This window comes from Dreissena polymorpha, chromosome 5 (assembly GCF_020536995.1).
Source record: "Dreissena polymorpha isolate Duluth1 chromosome 5, UMN_Dpol_1.0, whole genome shotgun sequence".
Classification (NCBI taxonomy): Eukaryota; Metazoa; Mollusca; class Bivalvia; order Myida; family Dreissenidae; genus Dreissena; species Dreissena polymorpha.
This window is the reverse complement of record NC_068359.1, coordinates 14,847,631-14,855,957: the sequence shown is the minus strand read 5'-3', so window position 1 is coordinate 14,855,957 and position 8,327 is coordinate 14,847,631.

The window sequence follows — 8,327 nt, the reverse complement described above, 5'->3', positions numbered from 1 at the left end:
AAACATTTACTAAACTATTACCTACAGTGAACTTGGTATATTGAAATATTGAAATCCTTTTGTGTGATTTTGCACATGACATTAATAAGAAAATAGACATCTCTGAATTGTCAATACCTTACAGTTAAAAGGGGACATTTCACAGATTTTGGCATGCATTGAAGTCTGTCATTCAATACTTTATCTTGATAAATGTAAACATTTAATCTTAAACGCTTCAATAACATAATCAAGAAAAAAATAAAAACAACTCACCGGGACTCGAACCACTGACCCCTGGAGTCCTGGGGTTAAAGTCTACCATTAGGACAACTCGGCCGTCCGTGCTCATAACATGAACCATGTATTTTATACTTTATATAAACAATCCTCATGCAGTAATCATTGTTACACTGTACCCCTCTTGACACAAACATAAAAAAGAAGTCAAAATATAACCAAGAGCACCGCATAACGGGTGACAACGCTCGGCTTCGGGTGCAGTTTTGAATAAATGAAAAATTGTAAGAATTTTTTTTAAAGGTCACAGTGACCTTGACCTTTGACCTAGTGACCCAAAAATGGGTGTGGAGTGTAGAACTCATCAAGCTGCATGTACATATGAAGTTTCAAAGTTGTAGGTGGAAGCAATTTGATTTAGATGCCATGTTAAGGTTTTAGCACGTCGGACGGCGAAAGACACGACACGGACACGACGAGCTGGCTATGACAATACCTCGGGTTTTCTCCGAAAACAGCCGAGCTAAAAAGCAATGATTTTGGTTTATTCTGTTAATATCCCAAAATTGTTTGGTCAATTTTGTTTTAAATACAATAATTAAAAATCACAATACCACACAAACATGCATATTAGTATATAAAAACAGATGTCAAAACTAAGCTCTAATGAGAAATATATACCTTAATGTTTACTTACGTCACGTGTCTAAACTTAACATCATAATCATCTACAATATTCATGAGGCAAACGCATATTCTTCGTAGTAATTTGCTAAATCATTCTGACATTAAATCAAATCCTCACTTGAAACAAGTTCATTTAATATACTTCTTTACCAGGTAACATTGACATTAAAATTACTCCATCTGGAAAAATGTTATATTCTGAACTTATTCTTACTTTGATCATTTACGATAGGGGTTGAGTACTCATGTATATGAAAACACTGTAAAAGTTTGTAAAAAAAATTGAATGAAAACTGTAAATTGCATAAAGAAGCTGCATTTCACAATACTTTGAAATTCAGTAAAAGATCATAATAGATTCATTTCTCCGATATTCATCATTTTTCAATAGGGTTCGAGTAATACTGATATAAAAACACTTAACAAGTTTTGAAAGATTCAGACGAAAGTTGTGAAATCTTTTAAACAAGTGGAAATTGATTATTTTGTCAAATTTAATAGAAAAAAATTCTGGACTGATTGTCCCGATGATTCTCATTTTAAATGATGTAAAAATCTTCATTGATATGAAGACACTGTACGTTTGGAAAGAATCTGATGAAAAATGTTGACATAATCACCTAACCAAGCAGTTTTTCACTTTTATTTTTAAATTCAAAGAGACATAATTCTGGACTTATGGTCCGATATTGCTCATATAGAGTTTGGGTTGGGTCCTCATTGATAAAAAAAAAACCTGTGCAAGTTTGGGAACAATCGGATGAAAATTTTGGACTTCGAACAACGCTTTCAAAATTTCTCAAATTCTAAGGAAGATAACTATGGACGTAATGGTCGGATAATGCTAAAGGCCCCATACCACCTGGATAGTTATACGTGTCGCGCTTCGCGCTCTATATGTGGTTCTTAAAAAAAAAGAGAAGTGCTTGACTCTAGGGAAACGGGTTGCTGGGACACAGCTCCTCCTTGATAAGCGGCTTCTTCCGTTATCAAAACTCATTGTTACAATCAATCATACGTGTCGCGCTTCGCGCTCTATATGTGGTAGGGATAGTACTTATGGCCTATGATAGACAACCATAAAAATACATGGATAATACTTGTGTTGTTTGCATTTATTTGTTTATATAAAAACACGTGTATTTTTTATAAGATATTTAAGTGATGTAAGAAATTTTAATTAACGTTGTCACCACGCGGCATCCATTAATTCTAATAAAATGTCCAATTGTAGTAAAATGGATTTTAAAATGTCTACATAAAATAAAGCTTTATTATATTTATTAACCTGACTGAAAAAAAATGTCTGGCGCCGAACTGTACCGTTCGTGCCGGAACCCGGGATTGAACCGGGGGTCTTTAGATGATTGTTGCGTAAACAACTTCAGTCTAACGCTCTCCCAACTGAGCTACTCCGGCTGACATCATTTATGTACTGCTATTTGGTAAAGATGTGTATAGCGATCGTTATTATATGTCTATTAATAAACTAATACATTGTACGTTTTCGTACCAATCCGCCTTCCAATAAACTTGCTTGCGCGAAAGGTCGTCAAATATCGTACTACATTGATTCTCCACTAAATAAGCAAATTAGAAAAACCACAAAATAAATATATTTTGATAATGTTTTGTTTTTATACAAAACCAGAAAGTTTCGCGTATTTGCCCAGTCCCTGTGATCTTTCCCCTGTGATAAGTTGTGGATCAGTTATTAATTAAAACAATTAGCTTTGCATTATTGGCAATAAATGTTGTAATAAATGTAATAGGCACAAATGCAGTATTTATTTACACTAATTTACACACAAAAATAACCACTATGCAAGATATTCCTAAAACAAAAATATACACATTGATCCGTAAAATAACTTCTCCTCCCATAAGCGAAAAAAAAGCATTACATACTAGTCGCCGCTCTCCAGAGCGACGCCAATGAATGTGCCTCGTGTAAATTGTGTGGTATCAAATGCATTCAGTGTGACAATTGATTTTTTGGATTAGGAAGAACTGAAAAACTTGATCATCAAAGTTTAGCGAGGCTTCTTGAAAGAAAATCAAATGCACTATAATTGTTCTGTGTAGAACACTGTGTAGTTAACAACAGAAGGCATAGGAGTACCGCACATATTTCTTCGAAAACAAGGAGCAACCACAGAGTTTTAAAAATATCACGATCTTTCTAGTCGTCAGGCATACAAACATTGCGCATGTCCAGGAATGAAATCGAAACTGTTTTTATGTCTAAATAGGTTCGTTGCTGGACGTGTCATAAAAAGCGTGTTTGGTAGTGGCAAATTCTCAGATTTGTCTAGCGTTTGTACTTAAGATTTCAATCTTGCTTTGTAGATCTGTTGAAAATACTTAAACAAAATATGAAACGTTTAGGATTTATTTTTCATACGTTTACATAAAAAGCACGTTTACAAAGAACTTTCGAGCAAAATTGACATCCACTATGTGACATGTTTGACACTTTATTCAAATTGTTAAGACTGATTTAGGTTTACAATATAGGGATAATACACGTTTTCGAGTGCATGATCATCTGCGGGCGCTCGAAAAATGCGCACTCGGGCAGGCACGGATTTTGAAAGCGCCCGCAGATGATCATGTCCGAGAAAATGTGTATTTTCGCTATTATTGCATAAACAAATCACACATACCAAAATAAATTAAAATAACATTGAAAACAATATGTCTTGTTCATTCGACATTGACAAAATAATTCGATTATTTCAATACAGTTCAATGTTGGGTTTTACATATGCCTCACTCGGTCATCATCCGAAATGACGAGGCTTTACCCTCGGATAGGCAGTTTTCGATTGTGTTTAAACAGTGGATTAATGAAAAGTTGAAATGCAGCCGCGCAAAGTAAGAAATTAGGAATTATTTTGTAATTCACAGCAGGAACGTTGAAGGTACATAAACACTTACATTTACAGCATAGTCTTTTAAAAGTGTTGAGTAAATAACCTTCACTTCATTGACGTTGCCAATAAAATAAAGCTATTGTCAAGAGAGTGCAGATGGTATAATTTGATACGTGGATTGAAATAGTCATTATCCCTGCATGCATCAGAAAACTGGTGCTTATTTAGTTCTCCATTATGCTTGGTAAGTTGCGAAGACTGGAGAAGGGAAGTAACTGCGCGTGGACCAGATTATGGACATGAAAAACACATAACAGGGCTTGAACGGCACGTGAATCGCCTTGTTAATACACGATTTCTCCCGTTCAAGCCCTACTTTTGCCAAGTTTCTGCACCCCGCCAGAGGGCATTATAGATAGAGTTTATGCAATAATTAATATTTCTCAATAATATGTAGCAGGCGGCACACCCATAGGTGGAATGACAGGGCTGTAAGACAAACAATATGCTACAATTTATTATGCTATTCAGAAATGTGAAACGTGACAACAGATGCTTGCTTACCAATTTACAAAATGAATCATTGATGTTTCAAGTTAATTGCGCGATTCAAACATTGCAATTTACGAAACCTTTATGCCAGAGAGCATCCACTTAAACGCTTAAGAAATCAACATGTTTCTTTCATTTTATTTACAGTCATAATGACATTATACTCAAATAAAAAATCATGGGTGTAATTAATGTTAAAACATTTATTTGACGAAAACATTTTATTTAAACTAGTCAAATGTTTTATATAGACGTATGCAGATTTAGAGTATGAGTAATCATGTTGTGTGGCGAAGATACGTGTACACAACGGAAATGTTTTTGTGAATTTAAGTATTTTGATCCAAAATATTTTACTAGAAATGATAATGTTACGTATATTTTCATCTAATCATTTATTAATCCATTTTTCCTAAAATAATATAGTATTCATATTCTTAATTCAGGAACGCTGATTAGAGAATATGTCAGCTAATGTGAATTTATTTGGATATCCAAATAGTATTCGGATATCCATACGTAATAACAGCATACAATTATATGTATTCCATCGTTAAATTCTAAAAACAACACATGTTTATGCATTTGAAATTCGTTCCATTAGATATATCACTTGATGTTAATTATCATATGAGATCTCGGATATCTATTCCAATGATGACACTGATGAATTTATATTGAAGCTATGGATTTGTTTTACATTGTGATATCACCAGACAGAAAGTTATTTGAAAGACAGAAAAAGCTTACACTGCAATAATTTTGAAACAAACCCCAGTACACTAGCTCTAATAAATCGATAAGTTGAGTAATAACGATATCGTAGATTAACTTAATATTTTATTTAAAGTTTTGCGGTACATCGTAAAATCCGAGCTTTTTTTTATTTTGTATAATTTCACTTGAATTGTAAAGAATGATAGATCAATCCATATTATAAAGTTATTCTAAATTGCGCATTTCATGGCCACGGGTTCTCTGGAAAGACCATTCACCATTTAATAAACCATATGTTACTTTATGTTAAGTTATATAGAGGCTGCGTGCATTTAACTAAATATAATCTTGATCGTGTAAGGTTTATCACATACATAATAATACATTTTTAGTGATTTTACACAGATAACAGAATATGCAACTGTTATCAAGAGTTCTGTTCGACTTATAAATGAATAGTCAATTTTTGAATATATATAATAAATTCAACAAACACGTCTTTGCAAATTACAAAATATGCAACTACAATATTAAGGTTTTGAGCGACAAATGAACACATGACTTTTGTGTAAATGCTGGAAGTAATGAATTTAATTATTACATTGTACATAGAATTGAGAGGATGAAACCATAAACATAGTACAAGATTAAAAATGAGTTATACAGCGTTTTGTCAGACAAACAAGTTCACTAAAGAATAAATTGAATTTAAATATTAGGAAGCACAAAAAATTGCGTTGATTTTTATGCGAATATACTATCCGATTAGTTTCACAAAAATGACGGAGGATGAAAACCATAAACAAATATAGTTATAAGAACGTTAGACAAGAGGAGTTGGTAAGAAAGAAAAACAACAACACAACACTTACAGATGAAGAGGAATAGATAGATTAATATTTGGACAACTATGTCCTGGATGAGTTATGTTGGATCATGTGTTAGGGCTCTACAGATATACTTGCTCAGGTTTTTCATTTGCTTTTTGTTTAACGAACCCATTAATTCAAAAAAATTAAACATACTTGGTTTTCTATAGTAGTATGCTTTGATACACTCTTTTCGCAGTGAATTTAAGGCTGGGCATATCATAATGAAATGGTACTCGTCTTCAATATCTCTGACATGACATTTTGTACATAAGCGCTGAGATATTTCTATATTGTTATGTCTACCTGTTTCAATGGCTAATTTATGGGACGAAAGTCGTAATTTTGAGAGGCAAATTCGCAATTTCCTCGGCAAATAATCAAGATAAGGCTCGAATTCCAACGTGCAATTAAATAATTTGTAGGTCATTAATGAGCTGCTATTATTAATTGAGTTGTACCAAGATTGTTTAAAAACATCTACAACAGTGGACTTAAAAACGATATGGAAGGTATCGAGATTGACAGAAGAGGGATTGAGCCAAAACGTTTGAAAACCCATATGAGTCCAGAAGTTTTTTCACATTTAAGGCCCAATTACTTTTACAAGTTTTCATACTTTTGAATCGTTCATACAATTTAATCATGTTATTTGATATGACGAGTTTACACCAGAACGTTATTATACGAACGTTTCTGTTTATGTAGAGTGGATACCTTCCTAGTTCCCCATATACTCCCATATTGCTGCTAGAAGATTTGATACCTAGGGGAATTTTACAAAATTTTAGATGTATTCGTTCTAAATCACTTAACTTATCAAAACCCCAAATTTCGCACCCATAATTCAAAGTTGCACCAACGAATGCGTCAAAAAGTTGGCAAGCAATTCTTGGTCTAATATCTAGATTTTTTAGATTATGTATTAAAACATTTAGAGCTTTGAGACCTTTTCCAGCGAGAGACTCAGCGTTAAGAGAAAACGAACCCGTGTATTTAAATACTGTTCCTAAATAGTTGAAGTCATCTACTATTTCTAATTTTCATCTTTAAATGACCACTTTTCATTATGAAAAGACGGTCCTCTTCTTCTAAAACCATTACCTTAGTCTTACTTATATTTACTTCAAGACCCCAGAGATCACAATATTCACTTAAGTGATTAATTCTTTGTTGTAGGTCAGTTACAGACTTGCCGAATGTAACCATATCATCAGCAAAAAGCATAAGTATGAATATCAAGTCATCATATGACAGTCCAGAATTGGTGTCTTTTTCTAAAAAATAGTTGAAGGTCATCTAAAATTAAAGAAAATAGCATGGGCGATAATGCTTCTCCCTGCTTCAGTCCAATCGCACAATTAAAGAAGTCCGAGTAGGAATTACACTTTTTTACGCAGCATTTAACTTGGGAGTACATGTCTTTCATGATTGATAAACATTTACCGTTAATACCTGCGTTGTAAAGCTTATACCAAAGACCATTTAAATAGACGGAATCGAATGCACGTTTCATATCGACAAAACAACAATACAATCGTCCGTTAGCTTTCACGATATTTTGAACAATAACATTAAGTACAAATATTGCGTCACTAGTTGAGCGGCCCTTTCGGAAGCCGAATTGTTCGTCACTTAAAATGTCATTACTTTCAATCAAATTATTTAATTGAGTATTAAGAATGTTCGTAAAAAGTTTAGACAGACAGCTCACCAGAGTTATGCCCCTATAATTACGCACGTCGTCCGGGTCATTCTTCTTAAAAACAGGCACAATGAAACCTTTGGAGCAATCTGTAGGGAAATGACCTGAATTCAATATAGCATTTAATATCTTAAACAGATGTTGTGATAGTATATCAAAACTTTCGATAAAATATTCGTTTATCAAATAGTCAGTGCCACACGATTTAATGCGTTTGAGCCGATGAACTGCCTTCTCTACTTCTTGTATAGTAATTGGACAATCAAGCACTTCAAATCTGCCGTTATCAGTATTAAAATTATGCAAATCGCAAAATTGTTCCGCTTGGGTATTATTTACGCTTTTTTAATCGTTCTGGAGAGAGGAAAAATACTCATAAACATCATAAACCGACAATGAATCACTAATGCTATTTTTATTTTTGCTAAAAAGCTTCCAAAAATCTCTAGGCTTCGAGTGTTTAAGACTTACGATTTCTTTTATTCTTTTGTTTTTATATTTTTGACGCTTCAATTTAACAGTACGTTTATAAATTGTTTTCTTATTTATCATAATCAGTCTATCGCTATCTGATCTGCTTTTATTGTATTCTGCTAGAGCTTTGAAATAGGCGGATTTTGCTAGGCGACACTCGTTGTCAAACCAGTCTACTCTTTGAAGGACGTATTTTTAGAAGATTGCCCACTTTTAACAGTCTTAGCA